Here is a 20,219-nt window from a genome sequence, read left to right as displayed (position 1 = left end):
TCATGCTCGGAAGCCCTGGATGTGCATGTCCTGTCTGCGAACAGCCGCGCTGTCCACGGAGCACGTAAGTAACACTGGGGCAGCCCTTCTACCCTTTCCACTTCACTCTCTACACCATTCCCTCATTGGCTATTGTTAAGCAGTCACACAACCATCCACCAATCACATGCAAGACCTCTACATCTAACTCCATCATCACAATTTAGCACTTTAGATATACTGTTGATCATTCCGAGTACACAACACATCCACATGCATGAACACAAAGTACAGGTATGAATATTTTTTGCACAGTACATCATACATGCCAACATTCTGACCTACCTGGAAGGGACATTTCCTCTGAAAAATCGGGAGACAACACTTGTGTCATAAGAATGCATTGGGCAAAAATGTATTTTCAGCAGGAGAATGTGAAAAAACGAACAATATTTTTCACGGAAAAATCGGGAGTCTCCGGCCAAAATCAGGAGGATTTGCATGTATCGTACAAGTACATCTCTTCTATAAATGCATATGAACAGAGTAACTGCCACTTACCCTGTGCAACCTGTAAAACAAGCTTACTTTCATTTCTCCCATCTGCTATGTTCAAGTGTCACTTGCAAAGTTGTCTGCTCTCCAAATTTTTATTTACCCATATTATTAACTGCAATGTTCAAATTGTTATTTTCTTCATTCATTCTATCATTTCTGTAACCACTGCCACGTATTTAACCACATTTAAACCATGATAGCATTTGATGCATTATAGTGCATAAAATGTAAATACAATTTCCTTTCTATACATTCTGCATATTTCACATACATTCTATCATTTCAACTTCCTTTACAAATGACTATAATAGTAATCTGACACAACACACACAGCTATCTAACAAAGTGTCATTTCATGTTAAAAGATGGGAGAAATACAGTATAATTATGGAAAAAGGCTTTCTAGTGTGTTATAAAATTACATGCAGCCAGGATGAGTACGTGCATCTTTATTTATGCACACAGATAGCCAATGTCATTTGAAAGGCTCCCAGCTGAAACAACACCACTGCCTCTACACCTGTTCTTCCAATCTAGACAGCTCTCTCATTCCAGCTGGTTGCCCATTCCGTTCTAGATTTCACAACAGCATTCAACTATGCACAGGTGCAGTCATATCTATCACATCATCTACAACTATGTACAGTGTTGTAAAGCAAGACATACAACATCTCCCTCCTTCCCTTCAGTCTGCAACACAAACACCAGGTCCTTCCTTGCAATGCTTACTTTATTTCGGACTCTCCCATCTCCAAGCACCACAGAAATCAGTACTATCCCCTAGGCAGTCCACGTACCACAATCAAAATGTTTGGTAGCATTGTAGAGTTATGCTGCAGTGGTTGTGGCCAGGGCCTAGAATCTTGGGTGCATGGCCTACAGCCTATGGCTTTCGGCCATGCACCCAAGACTCTAGGCCCTGGCCACAACCACCGCAGCATAACACACCCATAGAAACTAACAACTACCAAATGACCACAACCCAAAAACTTAATATATCCACCTCAAAACTATCCACTTTAATTAACATTCTAAAAAATAATTACAACCAAAGTACAAACTCTTCAATACATACCCTCTTCACCCAATGCTCTTCTAACAACCCAAAACCAACATCATATTAAAGTAAAATAGCCAGTAGTGCGCCCAGTGTTAGCATGTCCGAGTGTTAGTATGTCCGCGGACAACCACAGTGACCGCCGACACCATGAGCACATCACAACCTTCTCCCACCTAAACAAATACAGCATTTGACCCACCTCTTACAGCCCCGCCCCCTCCAAGCACTCATACACACCAACACACTCCCCAAAATTGGATTTATGCTCACTTCCAGCGAATGTCCGCGCATCCAATATGGCGGGCGCATCGAAACAATGTGACGTACCTCACGCCTCATCCCAGCCAATCAGACAACACGTCGTATGTCAGTGGAAGCCAATTAGCCAATCGGTGCCCTGTCCGCGGAGCGAACAGGGAAGTGTGTCCGCGGAGCGGACATAGATATCACTAATTTTGTGCTTTACGTTTTGGTCGTAAAAAAAAACTACTGGATGGATTTACACCAAATTAACAAAAGCACGCTTTCAGGACCAAGCCGCCGCTCCTGTCGGTGTAAATCCGTCCACTGGTTTGGGCTCTAGGTGCACACAAATTGTTTCCCATTATATCTATGGGAAAAAAAGAAATGTTGGGGCACTCCTCTATAACTTTGCCCCCCCTTGACCAACCCTAACCTAACTCTGCAGAAAAATAGGCCATATACTTTTTTTGCAAAGTTTGGTGAGGAGTCCTCCAGGGGGAATGAAGTTATAAGCCGCTCAAAAAGTGGTCTTCCTATGGGTTTAGCAACTTAACCTACTGTGGGCCGTGTAATATCTCTATATATATATATATATATATATATATATATATATATATATTTTATAAGTAGCTTGCACCAGACTGTCTCTTAATCTTGCTTGGCTCTGAAATGGGCTTTTCGTGCCCAATCCACCACTCACTGGTGGTTGTGTGGCCTTTAGCAGGTTAACTGAGCCTGCATCAGAGGGAAAGGTAGATCTTGTTCCTTTCGCGGGATATCAAGCCGCTTTCCAGCTGTTTTACAGCTTCTTTGTAACGCCTAATTCGCGGCGTGAATTCTTCAATTATTTCTCCTTTTAATGGATTTACCATAGACTTATGTCACCACCAGGCCCGGCGTCTGATCTACTCTTCCGTCGTTTTTAAATGCGGGGCAGATAGATGCGGATAGACTCTCCGGCTCTGCCTCCCTAAGAGTGGGGGCTGGAGCACTCTGACACTCTCTCTCCGCCCTTGCGAAGGTGGGAGGAGGAGAGCGAGGCCATCCGCTCAGTTCTGTGAGCCTGGGCTAAACCGCTGAAATGCCGGTAATACAGCATGGCGTCGCCCACCCTGTGGAGCCGATGCAGTACTTATTCCTTTGTGGTCGCAGCTGAGCTGACGGACGCGTGTGCCCGGCGCCTTTGTAATGCTTAATATGTTTGCTGTGCGCTCGTGTAGCTTTCTGCCATAATATATATTTACGAATAAATATAGAAACATGCAGTTATGCTCCCTAGATAACGTTACCACATGTATTTCCTCTCCTGACTACACATAGATAACTAAACAACTGTGTTATGCAGAGAGGTGCTAAAATGGTATGTATCTGCTGAAGAGCAGTAAAAGAAGAGGAGGAGCCCATGGACAGGATGTGTGTCATAGCTGGGCTGTGCAGGACAGGAATACAGAGACCTTGGGAGTTGTAGTTTCAGAAAAGAAAAATTTATTATGGACACTTTTCAGAGTTTTCTTGTGTTTTTCTTGAAACTGCTGAAGAGTAATACATTGAAGTTGAAGCATAATGCTCACCTCCAGCCTTGTCATAGAATTAGAAATGGACAGACCACGAGTCAGCAGAGCAGCAACCACATATTCCCAGAGTCTGTGTGAGGTTGCGCCCCTGCCTTACTCGAAAGCAACTCAGATTGTAATTCCTCCCTTGTGTGCGTGCTATGATATTGACAGTGGCTAGGGGTGCATTGGCTGTACCTTTGTTATCACCCTTTCCCCTACTATGTAACAAAGTGTGGAAACAAGAGAAAAACAATAAGGGCAAAAGGTCAAAAAGAACAAGACAAAACATCACATTCGCTAGCATTTTTCCTCCTTTCAGGCGCCCCCAGTGCTTGACATAGACCCATTTATGGATGCTGCAGAAGGAAGAACAACAAAAAATACTTATATGGCAGTAACTTGCCTTTTTTCTCCCTCCCTTCATTTACTGCAGGAGGGGCGTTGCTTTTGTTCCGTCGGACATCTGAGATGTGCATCCATTTCTTCCTAACATAAACCTTAATGGCAGTGGGGATGATGAGAGTCACTATGTAGGGCCCAAAAAGCATGTCTCCCTTGTAAGGAAGGCATGATATCAAAGTTAGACAGACACAAGTGATCACAGTTCAAGCGTGTTTATTTAATTGTTATCAGGGGTATGAAAAACATCTATATAACTCTAAATCTATGATGGGAGCTAGCTACAACCATTAAATAATAATAATACAGTCCTAGTGGAGTCTAGTCAGATAAAAAGGGCCTATACTAAAAAACCTATTGCCAATCCTTACCGCTATGCTACAAAATAGTGTGGGACAATGTTCCCAAAAAAAAAAAGAAGTGCTCACAAAATGATAAGTCAGGATGTTTAGGCCGGGGCCTACTTTCCCCATGTTTTTAGCACGGGACAAGGTGGATCACTTGAGCACAGCACACTCCTGGGATTCACCAGCATGAGGTCACAGTTCATTTCTCTTACATCAGGGCCTTCTGAGCCCAAGTCTCTTTGGTACAAAGTCTCTTGCCTCAGAGGACCTGATGTCCCATCAACAATACAGAAAAGTTCCTTCCTTATTTCCACATTGGGCGATTTACTTTCCACCCTGGATCCTCTTCCTCCATCCTCAGATCCCCGATATGCACAAGTAGTCCCCCTCTGCTGGGCTCAGACCAATTTCAGTTTGTAGGCATCCCTCGGTCAGGTTCACAAATGCCACACCTTCTTGGGTGAGTTTCACTATTCACCCCGGATCCCCCCCAGCTGAGCTCAGATCCCCTTATCCACAATTAGTCCCCCTCAGTCGGGCTCAGACCAATTTCCAAAACAATAGCTTCTTGGGTGAGTTTTACTAGTCACCCCGGGTCCCCATCTGCCGGGCTCAGATCCCCAATATTATACAATTAGTCCCCCTCTGCGGGGCTCCGACCAATTTCAACTCCTAGGTCATCGAAGACTTTCGAATATGCATGGGATTCACCTCAACCCATTGCAGGACCACTTCGATTAATCTTTCAGTAATTATTTACACGCTCTGGGGTACCAAACAGAGACCTTCAAGTGAGCACCCAGTGTGTCACTAGACCACTCTGTTTCTGGTGCCGATCTGGGTTTCTTAAAGTTCAAATCGTGCACAAGTTCTTTGGTCACACAATGGTGCCGCTTGCAACCTTGAGCATAACACAGCCCGGCTTACTACCTCAGCTTCTCCCGACTCACCGGCTGTGCTGAGCTCGTTGGTGTCACTTTGTTGTCGGAGTCAAGGATGGTACCACAGTAGCAATCGCTTCTCTCCGACTTGCCTATCAATGCGGGAGAGCCCCGTGCCCCTTTGAATTACGCTACCATGTTTGTCAGCTGTAAGTCCTGGTCTTATGTTTCTTTTCCTTGAGGTTTCCTGAAAGTCGCGATACTTTCTCGAAAAGGTCAAGGGCGATTCCCTCCTTGTTGTCCTCCTTTCTCCTCTTTTTAAACTGCCATCCCGGAATAGCTGCTTCCTCGTGCATTTGGCCTTGCTGAGAGGGTGCCTTTGTGCTCTGCCTTTTATCTGTGTGGGGCTGTGTGATGGAAGTCAGGTGTGTGTAACTAGCAGTGATTGCCTGACTCTGCCTGACTCTTGTGTTGGGACATGTGAGGTAGACAGCTCTAGTGTTAGTCCGTTGTTTCTCACGATGAACTGTCCATGAGAATGTGTTTATGTTATAAATGGGGGGGGTGTTGAGTTGCTAGATATCCTACCTTGTAGCATGGGGAACGGGTGTTAATACGAAGGGGATACCACGTCTCGCCAGTCAGTGTCCCACTTCCACTTCCCGAACACCCCCCATACAGGTGATCCTCATGCACTGGTGCACCCTCAGAACCTGGATCCAATAGCGATGGCCATGTCCTGGCCACCTGGATGACAGATCCCCAGGGACTAGCAAGTGAGACACCTTCAGGTTTCTCACACCCTCCACTTCTTTCTTGTGAAGTTTTACACCAGCACTCTGTCTCCCATTTTTAGTTGGTATGGGTTTGGAATGTCCTGTCCTGTTCTTTTTTTTCTGGTGAAGCCTCAGATGATGGCTGTGCCGGTTGGTGTTGCCGGGCCCAGTCTGTAGGGAGATAAATCTGAGAGATAGAGTAAGCTCCTTAATGTACCTCCTAAACTCCTCCCCCAGAACCTCAGCTGGACTGTGGGCATCAGAGGTAGGCCAAACATTGGGTGCAGAAGCATGAAGAGTTAAAATTTGCCTGCTGGTCACAATCTCATGAGGTGTGATATGGTGATCAGATCCAGGCTGATTGCGCAGTGCAAAGAGAGCCAGAGGTAAGCAGTGGAGCTAGCTCTTACAAAGTGTATCACACAGCTTTGCAATGCACTCCTTCAGCCATTCAGGCGTTCCACTAAACAGTTGGCTTGAGGGTGGTATATAGAACAGCCCCGGTGCTTGATGCCTAATAGGGATCTTATCTCCTTAAATAACTCATTGGAGAAGTGCGGGCCATTGTCGGAATTTAATACTTTGCACACTCCCCACAATGGGAAAACCTCATGTACGAGGAATTTAGCTGCTGATTTTGTATGACAATGGTTACATGGGCCTGCGTCAAGCCAACATGATTATGGACATGCCACAACAATTATATAGTGAGAGTTTACACGCCTGTTTTGCATATCAATAGAATCGACATGCAAATGGAGGGAAGGCCCCAAAGGGCAAGGCAATGTTGCTTTAATAGTCTTTAGCATATGCCTTGCAGTAAACCACAGACATTTCACAGTTAGCAATTAATTCAGCCACAAGCTCATTCAAGCTAGCGATGAACAACTCTGCTTGGAGATCCGTTACAATGCTTTCTTTCGATGAGTGGTGTAAATGATTGGGTGCAATCTTAATTAACTCTACTGGCATCACTGGCTTCCCAGAAATGTTTTAGGCCATAGTAAATTGGTGGGGAACAAACAACACCCCTGCTTCTTTCAAAACTCCTGTTCATGTATAAGTGCTCTGCCCTGTAGCTTTGTTATCTGTGTTATTGGCAGGGCATTACAGCAGTCTGCTAATTGGATCCGCTGCTGTGTCATGCAGGTGAATATGGGCAGCTGATCTGTAATGTGTGGCAGATAAGCTGATTGTTTAACTGCCATGTCTGCTGCTTCATTGCCACAAGACACAAATTGAGTACCCCCCGTGTGGGCGCCAAACTTTACCACCGCTAGAACTGATGGTGACTGTAATTCTTATGTCAATCGGGATAGCAAATGTGCATGCTGCACTGGTGCCACGTCACTTTTCCTGAAACACCTTCTCTTTCACGTAGACAATACAAAATGTACCATGCAGGTAACATTTGCTGACTCACTATAAATGGTGGTGCAGCAGCCTTTACACATCTATACAGCTGATATCAATGCCACCAAATCAGCAACTGGTGCTGAATAATGTGATGTAATCTTATCTGTGCTGCCACCTCAAAACCGCCCCTCAAAGCACACGACTGCTGACCCGTGTGACGACATCCTGTGTTCTGATCTTACGTCGACAAACAGACTGTGAAGTTATTCCTTTTCTACAAAAAGGTTTATTCTTCTTAAATGTCAGGATGGAGTAAGGTCGACCTTGCCCTATACTAAGGTGGGATTTCCCTACCTAAAGAAATTAAGGACAGTCTTTGTCATTAAGTTCAACTCCAAAAGTCTGTCTGTGTCGAAAACCTATACTTGCCCTTACAACTAAAGATATACAATGTGTAGGGATGCACACAACAAAAGAAACAGTGTTCCATCATAAAGTTCTGAGGTTCTTCCAGCTCTTGGCTTGCTTTTCAGTTTCCCCCTCCCCATGTTCAAAACAGTTCCAACATACCTCAGGGTTCCCGTCCCCAAATTCAACTCAGTTCCAAAAGACCTCTGGGATCCCTTGCCGAATTTCAACACAGCTCCAACATGCCACCGGGTTCCCTTGCCCAAGTTCAGAACAGTTCCAACATGCCTCCGGGTTCTCTTGCCCAAGTTCAGAACAGTTCCAACATGCCTCAGGGTTCTCTTGCCCAAGTTCAGAACAGTTCCAACATGCCTCAGGGTTCCCTTGCCCAAGTTCAACACAGTTCCAACAAACCCCCGGGTTCCCTTCGTGAATTTCAACACAGCTCCAAGAGACCTTGGGGTTCCCTTCCCAAAGCTCAACACAGTTCATAAAGTCTTGTGGCTCCCTTCCCCAAGAAGGTAACTCTTCTAGCTTCAAAACCACAGTCAGTTCAAATCTCTCATCTTTCAATAATAATGCCTATTCAACTGTGTAACCCTTCAGCTTTTCAATACTGCATGTAGATTGTTCCTTTCTTCAATCACTTCAACACTTATTATTATATTATACAAGACAGTTGGCCTCATTCTGAGTCTGGCAGTAACCCTGCTGGTGCTACCGGTGGGTTGCCGCCGGACTCAGAATTATTTAGCGGCGCCTGACTTCCAGGTGCCACCGGGATATTCCAAGTCCGGTGGCTGGGAAATCAAGCTCCAGCAATTTTGTTATCCCCCATTCCCATAGAGTCCTTCAGGACTCTATGGGAATGGGGACACAGGAGCACCGACACCATTGACAACAGTGCCTGTGCTCCTGTGACATGTCTGCCTATCGCGGCTACTACTGCAGCTCCGGTAGGCAGACTTGTAGTTCGCCAGTCCAGAAAAACAACGGTGCCGGTAGGTTTACCAGCACCGTTGTTTCCGGACCGGCAAACGTATAATGAGGCCCAGTATTTTGACTTTCCTTGGATCTTTCCAAGTAAGGTTTATTCCGTCTAGGCGCAGTTGTTGGACCACACGATCTGCCCATTACAGGTCACGCAATGATAGCCCTTTTGCCTTTTGCTACCCACTTATGTTTTCTCTCAATAAACCTGTATCATTAGGCGGCACTCAATTCTGCTTATCTTTAACAGTCTCCTGGCTTTGCTCCAATGTGCTTTTCATACTTTATATAGCTTTAGACTTAAACTTAATTCAGATTCTTCTTGACATAACTTGTATCTCACACAATTCTTCAGACCTTCTTGCCATCACAGGTTTTCTCTCTTTAAAACTGGTGGACAAAATCCACATTCAGTTTGGTTTTCCGTGGCAGTCTCTTTACTATGCCACAACTTGTTTGTTCCCTTTCTACCACCTTGTTTTCACATTATCCATTAGAGCGTATCACTTGCTTTTCACTTGCTTCATAAGTGAGTATTACTAGCTTTCACTTTGTTAATACTTTCATATGGTCCATCAATGCCTATTCTTGTTTGCACTGCGTTCATAAATACATATCACTTTCTTTGCACTCATGCAGTATTTTCATATACTTTTCAAATATTTTCTTTAGTTTGTTATTCAATAATACTTGTTGTATTTCAAAAGTACTTTGCAGCTTGTTCGGTATTCAAAAATTATTCCATTTCGTCTTCAAACCCATTTGTTATGCATTTCCATTCGATCAGCATTTCCATCTGCCCAATTCCAGCCTCTGTTGCACCCAGGTAGGAGTGTTCCCTTTCTTTCAATCACCGGTGTGCGGCCGCTCCTCCGGGATTCTTCTTTCTCCTCCTCGGCTTTCGCCCACTCCCCTTGTACTTGTCGGGAGTTCCGGCAAGCAGTACTTGCCGCCTTCAAACCTTGCTGCAGGGGTCTGCGACACCCGGGAGTATTCTGTGCCCCACAGCTCTGGTTGTGGACAAACAGCACAAGGGATTGCAGGTTACTCAACCCTCTCGTAGCCCATTTGCGCCCTGGCATCTCTCTCCATTTTCTGCATCAAACAGCATCCTTTTCACCTGCCACTCTTTAGCCTGCTCCATGTAGAGTCACTGTGTCCTTCTCACCAGGTGGGTTTCTCCTTCTCTCTTGCTGGTCTTAACTTTGCTTCAGGTGAAAGCCCTTGTCTGACCATAGTTAACTCTATCAGTGGGACATGCCTGGCCATTGTGATAGTATTCCTCCATAGTCCTCTTCCTAGTCCCAGTTTCAAAGTGATGTGAATAAATGGTGGTGTGCATAAGTCTCAGGAGCCTCCGCCTCATCCCGGTCTTAAAGGAATAGGATTGTGGGACTGTTTGTGTGTGTAACAGAGTTAAAGACTGAATAGAAAGGTGCCTAATTCCCAGTGGGGTTTTCTCTGTCGTGTTACAGCTCTGCTATTCCTCTGGATTAACAAGAGGAGATGGATGTGGGTTTACTGTATGCATAAAAGGAGGTGTCCTCCTAGTTGATCTCTTCTTTGTCCCTCTACCAAGATGGTATTTCTGTGTCTCACCAAAGGACATGCTCCCTTAATTTCCAAAGTCTCCTCCACCCGGGTGATCCTCCCTCGCATATCCACCTCCAAGGTCGGTTTCCAAAAGTGATGGCCTTTCCCTGGCCACCTGAGCAGAGGATGTTGGGAAAAAAGAAGTGAGATTGCTAAAGGTTTCTCACACTTCAAATGCCTCTTCTCCCTCTGTGGGCTGGCCCTCTATTCCTTCTTCATAGGTGGTGCAATCATGAACCTTATCACCATGCTGTAATGGCTGGTGCAACGAAAGTCACAGGGTTGACAACATGACACTTCACAATGTGGACTGATGGGTTTGTAAGTATATGTTATGATATGATATGATTTGGTACTTATAACGCGCCTGTACACAAGTGTCTCAAGGCGCCACAAGACAAGGCAAACGAGCCTACTAGAACTTTTGTCATTCGGATTGTGCAAGTGTGACAGCTAGAGTGCAGGGGGAAGGAAGAGCGGGAAATCCAGGGGAGAGGAGAGGGGGAAGTGCAGTCAGGGCAACATGGCTCTGAGTAAGTGCAGTCAGAGCAGCACAGCTATGGGTAAGTGCAAGGAGGCAGGGGGCTGTAGGAGTTGCAGTTACTGTCCCTAAGTGTGCGGAAGGCCAGGATGTAGTGCAAGGATGACTGGTCATGGAGGAGTCTGGTAGCCAGTGAGGTTCTGAGGGTACCAAGCAACCAGTCAGGGCAGCAGACAAGTAGGTTAGCAAGGGGAAGCGAGAAAGAGAAAAGGAAGGTATTGAGCAGCTTCCGGAACTTCAGGTGGTCTGGCTCAAGTCGGAGGGACAGGGAGGCTGTTCCAGAGGGAGGAACGGGCAGAGGGGAGAGATCTACCCCCAACTCTCTGCTTGGAGAAGCGTCTGCCCTCAGAGAGTTAGAGGTAGCTGAGCAAAGGGCTCTAGAAGGAAGGTATTTAGGCAGAGAGAGTTGGATATATTAAGGAACCCCGTCCCAGAAGCCTTGAGGACAATATAGATGGTCTTGAACTTGATCCTTGCAGTCACCGGGAGCTCTTGGAGACATTTCAGGGCTGGGGAGATGCAGTCTCAGGCCCAGGACACGTCTTGCCTGAATTAGTTGCATGGGGCAAATAGTAGAGTTAGGCAGATTGAGAAAGAGGCTGTTGCAGTAGTCCAGCTGGAAAGAACCAGAGCTCTGGAGACAGTGGGTCTCATTACGAGTATGGAGGTAGCCATGACGCTTTTAGTGGCACGGCTACCCCCATACTGGGTACCGGGTCCGGGTTCCAGGAATGAGGAATTACAGGGCCATTCCGACCTTGGAGGGCACAGTAATTCCCTTTCCTGGGACCCGGACCCGGTACATCCCCATTCCCATTTGAGCCCCCATAGGGCCTGTTGTTAGCATCCTGGTCTGCAGCGGGTCCCGCTAAGGACACCTGGTCTGACCAGGCGTTCCAGAGCGGGACCCGCTGCAGACTTCGTAATAGTGCAGCCCGTAATGAACGGTGCCGGTCCCTTTCCGGCACCGTTCATTATGGGTCCGCACTCATTGTAATGAAGCCCAGTGTGTTTCTGGGGGAAGGTGAAAAAAGGTAGATTACCTCTGAGGAGGTGCAGCTGGAAGTGGGCCTTCTTGGCAAGGTCTGTTATGTGGGGAGAGAAGGAGAGAGTGGAGTTGAAGATGACACCAAAGTTTTTGTCTCACCGGAAGGTGAGGGTAGAGGGCCCTAGTGAGAGAGGGAAAGTGTGAGCAGGGGTCCCAATGAGAGGATCTCAGTCTCACTGGCATTGAGCAGAGATTGTTGGAGGTGCACCATTCCTGAATCGCGGATAGACAGTTAGGAATAAGGGAGGATGGAGAGGAGGCTTAACTTTGTACCCTGATGCTCGTTCGGTGGGAGCGTAGATTCAGATTTTTCTATAATTGTGAATGATGCATGATCTACATAGAGCGTCGCTGAACAACCCATTGTGATGACAGCTGAATTTTCAATTGCGAAAGTTGATGGTGCAAGCACATGTTCACAAGTAAAATGGCCCTGCATAACTGTATACAAAGTACCACTGTAATAAGCCAGTGGTTTGTGCCCTTGGGGCTTTTTCTAAGTGAGGACAGCCTTCATCACTTCCCCCATTTGAATGGTAAAATAAGACACATTCTTCATTGCAGTCTGGAGTGGTTAGTACTGGTACACGTGTTTGCGCATTTTTCAGTTCTCTGTACAAATCTATCATTTCTGCCATCCAGTTAATGGGGCCGTTCACCTTCTGGGCTGCCTTGAGCCCCTGCAGGAATGGTTTTGTGCAACTAGAGAAATTGGAAATCCAGGACGGGCAGTAATTACACAGGCCTAGGAACTGCTGCATTTCGTTCACTGTGTTAGGCTGGGGTGTACTGTGCACTGCCGATGGCCTTTCAGGTGTTAGTCTCCTCCCTTCTGATGACAATATCTGCCCTAAGTAAACCAACTCCTTCTGGCAATATTGTAGCTCGTCTTTATCCACCTTGTACCCTTTCTCAGCCAATACTATCAACAGTGTTAATGTATCCTCCCTACATCGTTCCTCCTTTGTGCTACAAACCAGGAGATCGTCCACATATTGTATGATTGTGCTCTGTGTTCGTAGATTTCCCAAGTCAACCTGCAATACTCTGTTGGCTATGCTTGGGGACTCGCAGTACCCCTGTGGAAGTTTAGGGTGCTGAAATCGCTGACCTTGGTAAGCAAACGCAGTGAGGTACTGACAATGGAAAATAAGGCATTTTCCAGGTCAATCAATGTAAAGCATGTCATCATCATGGGAATGTTGCACAAAATGGAGGCGGGGTTGGGTATCACTGGAAACTCCACCTCCACAATGTTATTCAGTGGGTGGAAATCCTGCACCATCCTCAAAAAACAGCTCCATTTAGCTTTTTTCGCTGGGTACACAACAATGTTGCACAGAGAATCTGAATACCATATCATGCCCTGTTGCAAGAGTGCGACAATGGGGTCATATATCCTCCCGCCTGCCTCTCTGGACAAGTGGTACTGCATGACCTGGCGCAACATGCTCCCCTCCTTCAGTTTGAAACGTGCTGCCCCTTTTCCTTTTAGCAGTCCTATTGCTCCTTCCTCACAAACACACACATCTCATCAACTTCCAATCACATATATTTCATCAGTTAACAAAATCATCCATAGTATAACCAATCCAATCAATCCCAAACCCCTCCCTCAAATCTGCTTTAACACAAAAAAGTCTATCCTCTAAACTCACCAATTTCCAAACAAACCCCTAATCACAACAATATACTGTCAACTAAAACACCCCTAAATACCACAGTGACTACTTTTGTTTTTTTTTCTTCAAAAATCCTTGATTTAACGTACTATGGGAAAAGTCGTACACATGCATACATAATTCACATTTCAACAAGATCACATGACCAATATTGCATTGCGAGAAGGCAAACAGGCAGGTGATACCAGGTGACCTATTTTCTGCGCAGCAGAAGGAATCTAGCCTCGCGGCCCCATCCAGAGGCGCCATTGGCCAACCACGCAGCCCCGGGGCAACTTTCCCGCCCATTCTCATTACGCCAATGCAAAATGTCTCTAAGTGGGGGCTTACCCAGTATAGCTGGGCAGTTTTCTGCAACGTGAAATAGTACTTTCTTATTTTTCACGAATCAAAAAACAAAATCACTTCTGTGCAGTGTGGTACCTTATCTGTCACAAAAATTACTATACACCAAAGTGCCATCACTACGCTACTATCAACATCATTGATCCTCTGAACAGAGGAGCTCCCCTTCCATAATCCACATGCACTATTCTACTCCAACACTGTACTAATTATGATGTAATTATCAAAATCTCCTTAAACCATTATGCGGCACTGTTTCTCTCCATCTCAGGAGAAATCTCTCTTTACAAATCACATGCACTACTACACAACATAGCCTTTCCCCACTATCGGGAGGCCCCCGCACTAATTGCGCTACTCAATAAGAAAAACAGAAAAGGACAAGTTTACAAAATGATATACCACACTGCACCTTGTGCTTTCATGCGAGGGTGCACACACATGTCTGTCAATCCTTCAACTCCCTCGACGCTGGACCTCTCCTAATTGCCTGCACCACCCCGGGCAGGTGGCCACACCAAAGAGATCAGGCAGACATTTCAGGAACTCAGCATCTGCTATTCCTCCTTGGTTGTTTGAGAGGGTGGGCATTGACATTGTTGGTCCCCTTGACCATCTCACATCTTCAGGAAACAGGTTTACGCTGGTTGTAGTAGACCATGCTACTAGGTATCCTGAAGCCATACCTATGAGGACTATAACGGCTCAGGCTGTGGCTAAGGCTCTACTTGGTATTTTTACCATAGTAGGGTTTCCTAAGGAAGTGATATATGACAGGCGATCCAATTTTATGTCCCACTACATGCAAGCCGTGTGGAAAAACTGTGGTATCACTTACAAGTTCTCTACAGCATACCATACACAGACAAATGTACTGCTAGAGAGGTTTAATCGTATTATGAAGAGCATGATAGGTGCTTTAGAAGAACCCGTTAAAAGAAAGTGGGACCTTCTACTGCCATGCCTTCTCTTTGCTTATAGAGTGGTCCCTCAGGAGGGAGGAGGTTACAGTCCCTTTGAACTTCTCTATGGCCATCCAGTCAGAGGCCTGTTGGCCCTGATTAAGGAGGGATTGGAGTGTGCTCCTTCCCCCAAGCCAGTCAGAGTGACTGACTATGTGATAGGCCTCCGGAGGAGAATGTCACACATGATGGCAGAAGCTAGTGATAACTTACAAACAGGTCAGGCTCTGGTCAGACATTGCCATGACCAGAAGGCCAGCATGGCTGAGTTTACTCAGGAACAGCTTGTACTAGTTATGGTACCAACAAGGCAGAGGGCCTTGCAGGACAAATTGATAGGACCCTTCAAGGTTGTGGGCAAACCTGAAGAGGTGGACTATCTGGTGGACTTAGGCAGACCTAAGGAGGCTCCAGAGTATTTCACACCAACCGTTTGAAGTCATATGTCTCAAGACCAGAAGTGGGAGCTTTGCTTCTAGCTTCAGCTCAAGAGGAGAAGTAGAGTGAACCTCTACCTAACCTTCTCAGAGGCCAACCTTCAGATGAGAACATAGGAGTTAATCTCTCTTCTAACTTGACATCTGAACAACAGGAGGAGTGCAAGTTTCTGTTAAATCAGTTTGCCTCCCTGTTTTTACTTTCACCAGGCTTGACCCCTTGGGGCCAGCATGATATTCTCACTGGTGACTGTTTACCTGTGAAAAGCAGAGGTTACAGAATGTCAGAACATGTGAGATCCCACATAAAGGAAGAGGTCAACAAGATGCCTGATCTCGGGGTTATAGGGCCATCTACAAGTCTATGGTCTAGTCCAGTTGTGCTTGTACCAAAGGCAGGATCCAAGGAGTTGAGATTCTGTGTGGACTATAGAGCTCTAAATGCAGTCACTAAGACTGATGCCCATCCTTTACCAAGAACAGATGAACTGGTGGATAGACTTGGTGCAGTTTAAGGTTATGCCTTTTGGATTAAAGAATGCACCTTCTACATTCCAAAGCATGGTCAATCAAGTTCTGAATGGCATGCTTGGATGTCATTGCAGTGTTCAGCCCTGCTTGGAAAGAACATGTTGATCACTTAGGATATGTTTTGCAGGCTCTTGAGCAGGCTCATCTGACCATAAAGGCAAGCAAATGTCAAATTGGTCAGAGCAAAGTGGTCTACCTTGGTCATGAGGTAGGAGGAGGTGAAATAAGGCCATTGCCTTGCAAAGTACAAGCTGTACAAAACTGGGCCATCCTACTAGTCAAACCCAAGTGAGAGCCTTCCTAGGTCTCACTGGGTACTACAGGAATTTCATTGGGAACTATGGGACCATAGCTTCTCCTTTGAATGTAGTCTCCTCTCGAAAATTCCCTAAAAAGGTTAGATGGAATGAAGAGTGCACTCAAGCCTTTGAAAACCTGAGGAAGGCCCTTTGTCAAGCTCCAGTCCTAAGAGCAACAGGTATATTTGCAGTCCTTAGTCAACTGGATGAGAAAGGTAGGGAGCACCCCATTTGCTTCATCAGTAGGAAACTGAAGGAACCAGAAACAAGGTGGGCAACCATAGACCGTGAATGTTTTGCCATTGTGTGGTCTCTGAAGAAGTTTAGGCCATACTTGTATGGATCTACTTTTGTGATTCAGACAGACCACCAACCCTTGAGATGGTTAATGCAAATTAAAGGGGAAAACCCAAAACTACTAAGATGGTCAATCTGCCTGCAAGGTTTTGATTTCACCATTGAGCACAGGTCAGGATATCAGCACCAAAATGCTGATGGTCTCTTTAGGATGTTTATAACTGACTAGAGGTAGAGATTCATCCAGGAGTGGATTAAATCCTCCTATCCCTTAGTCTGGTGGAGGCAAGTGTTAGGGAGAATTCTCCAGAATGGCTAATTTCCCTTACCTACTGAGTCCCTCAGCAGCTTTGCTGGATTTCTAGGATTTATTTTATCACCTAGTAAGTGTGTGAGCCTTTTTTCCCCCACTCTTACATGTGTTTGTGGCTATGTCTTGTACATTTTCTGTGTTCATGGACTGTGGAGACTCACCTACTCCACAGGCATCATCTTTTTACTGTGTGTTACACAGCACCTTCAGTGCAGTGACACAGGGTTGTCTTTTTCAGACTTCCCACTGAAACTCAATTTTCCTGGCTACTGTCTACCAGAAACATGTAAAGTTGCCTTTGACTTTATTAGTCTTTTTAAATCACAGACCCAGTACAAACTATCTTACATAGAGTACTGGAAAGGGTTAATAGTTATCCCTTTTTGTCTGTCTCTCATGGAACATTATTTCGTTCCCCTTTCTTTACGATTAGGCTGGTGGCACCCTGTTTTTCCAACCGTGGTCTATTTAAATAGCCTTGGTACTGTTTTAGGCTAAGTAAGTAGCCTAGAACTGTAAACCCGCTGGACCCCTTTTATTTTATTCCATTTCCGTATGGGTTGATTCGGTCTTTCTCGTGTTTTACTCTGCGTGCCACACCAGCTTTGATTCCTTTGTTTGCTGACCTTTGGCGGGCTTCTGCACAGAAGCCCTCCTTAGGCGCCTGAATGTCTGAGGGGGACAGGATGTGAGGGAGGAGTTTGAGACTTCCTGCACAGGGTATCCTTGGAGACCCATGCCGCACTCTGTGTGATTGGCTATGGTGACTGTCCCGCCAGGACAGCCACCCTGCTGTGTGATTGACAACCAGGCTGTGTGAATGGGGGAAAACTGCATAAAAAGCAGGTCTCTGGGACTAGGAAGGCAGAGTCGCCACTGGATCGAGAAAACCGAAGAGAATCTGAAAGAAGAGGACCTCTACCATGACTGAAGCTCCCGGTGAAGCCCTGCTTTGGGTCCGATTCTCCAAACTTCGACGACAGGGAAGTACTGCAAGGAATCTTCTCCCCTTGAGCTGGTGGGACCAACTAGTTTGCCAAACTGCAAGACAGGCCTCCCTCCTCTGGTCCAATTTGCTGTGCACAGCTACAGTGAACCGGATAGCCAGGAGGATCGGACCCTGCTTGGGCTTTAAGGAGCACACCTTTTATTCGTTGCTTTGCTCCGCTGCTGGTTTCTTCCCTGAGCAGTGCAGGACCCTCCAGTCTTCCTCCTTCTTGTCAGTCCGACAGTTGCTTCAGGAACCGTGAGCCTGCAGGATCTGCCAGGAACGTCTGCCTCAGCTACAGCATTCTTCTGCTCTAAAGGTACTGTGCTAACCCAGTTTTTCGTTCTGTCCAACCGTGGTGAAAGTGTTTGAAATCTTTCGCTAATCCGAGGCCTTGTCCTTCTCTACTCTTTAAAGTAACTTTTCTTCTGACCAACTTCATTTCAAACTCTTAGCAAAGACTTAATCGTGAACTACTGTGAACTGTGTGATCCTCTGCAAAGACTTGTGTCCATTGACTTTGGCTCAGGCCCCCTTGATTTGATTTCCTCACCGTAGTTGCCTTTTCTAAATTGCCCTGCTTACTTACTTGTTGGTGCTGCTTAATTTTTGTCTAACTTTGTCTTTCCCTCCCTTTTAAATTGCTGGAGTGTCATTTTGCTCACACTTCATTTTGAGCTTAACTTGTCCAGAATCTATTAGGTGGTGTGTAGTGTATTAAGAGTGTGATTTTTCTGCTGTTTTTACTTAATGAACTGTTTTATAAATGATGTGTAAATAAATGTATATCATTTTACTCAGAAACCTTGAGTCAGTGTTTGCTTGAACCATAGTAAATTGCTGTCCTTTGTGTAACTATTGGTACTGCTCGATTTACTCTTGAGATAAGTCTGGCTGCTCAGCCATCGCTACCACTTTACTGTGTAGTACAGGCTTGTACCAAAGGTGAATTTGTACTGTCACTTGTAGTCTTAATTGTGTGTGGTGTTCCCAAAGGGTACTGCATATGATTCTGCCCAACGCCTTCAACACCTCCAGGTTATCCAGAACGGGGTGGTTAGGGTCATCAAGGACCTTCACAGGAGAGACCATCTGTCAGAGGCAAGGAGGAGTCTTCATTGGCTCACTATACAGGCTAGGGTGCATTTTAGGCTATTACTCATAACCCACAAATGCCTTGTGGGCCAAATGCCATCCTACCTAATGGAAACCATCATAAAAAAAACCTAGCACATGGTCTCTGAGATCAGATAACACAAACCTTCTCAAAACTACGCATTGCAACACCAATAAAGCATGCAACAGAACATTTAGTATAGTGGCACCACTGGCTTGGAATGCCCTAATGCCGGTATTGAGAACCATATCCTCGATGGAGGTTTTTAAGAAGAAATTGAAGACTATTCTCTTCTTCTAGTCCCAGTTAATAAGATATTCTACCGAGCCAATAGGGCAACTTCACTTTCCAGGCCTGTTTCTGTTGTGTTTGTTCTCTGTCTGTGAGTTAGCGGCCGTAAGCCTTTAGGTACCAGGAGTGCTTTATAAATTTACAAACATAAACATATATAAACATAATAGTTGTAGTGTTCCCTTTTTCATGATGGGTTGAAACTGGATCCAACAATGGAAGCCACTTCTTCACAGCACTCCCTGGCATTAAACACCAGATGTGTTCAATTTACCAGCCCCAAGCAACCAGCGTTGTTGAGAGGATCAACGTCTCCTTTAAAGCAAACTTTCCAAGCTCTGCACCACCTGCGAGAAAAACTGGGCGCATTGCTTGCCCATGGCCCTGTTCAGCTTACACACTCAACCAAGTAAAGATCATCACCACTCACCCCATGAAATAGTAACTGGCTGGTGCATGCATACCCCCGGCTCCCCAGTAAGGAGGGCATCAGATGCCCATAGGGCTGTAGCGGTTCTGAGTAAAGAATTCACATGCAATTAAAAGTCTCCCGACAGATTGCAACTCCCCACCTAGAGAATACACTGAACATTGTAGAGCAGCCTACCAAAGACCCCATGCCCAAGCAACCGCTGCTACCAGGAGAATTAGGATATGTCAAAAGCTTTGTGCATAAATGGAACAGCCCTAGATTCCATGGCCCCTATGAAGTGATGTTTTCTGCCCCTTTTGTGGTAAAAGTGAAGGGGCTTCGATATTGGATTCACCTCTCTGATGTTTGTAGAGCACCCCTGAATACCTCACCAGTACCCTAAAGAAACTACCAGTATACATCAGAACAACTACCTCAAAAGTAATAACATGACTACATATCCCAGATTATAAACATACATTTCTGCTCAAAGCATAAGCACTTTTAAATAATAGAAAAATCCTCTCTCTCTCCCACCCCTGTTTTTGTTTCCTCTACAGGAGTGTACGAAATAGAATCCTCAATGTCAAATGATTCATTGTATATTAAAAAAGTAGATAGTTATACTGTTAATTCAAGATGGTTATATTCTGACACCTGTTGGATCCACTTTACTGCCCTCCTATTCACCATATTGATATTTATGTTAGGAATGTAATGGGGTACATCTTTTATCTGGGCAAACCATTCAAAAGGGGTGCACTGCTAAACATAACAAGTAATGCTACTGTACATATGTATAATATTTCT

This window comes from Ambystoma mexicanum, chromosome 9 (genome assembly GCF_040938575.1).
Source record: "Ambystoma mexicanum isolate Mex_15411 chromosome 9, UKY_AmexF1_1, whole genome shotgun sequence".
Classification (NCBI taxonomy): Eukaryota; Metazoa; Chordata; class Amphibia; order Caudata; family Ambystomatidae; genus Ambystoma; species Ambystoma mexicanum.
The sequence above is the reverse complement of the archived record's forward strand: the minus strand, read 5'-3'. Positions refer to the sequence as shown.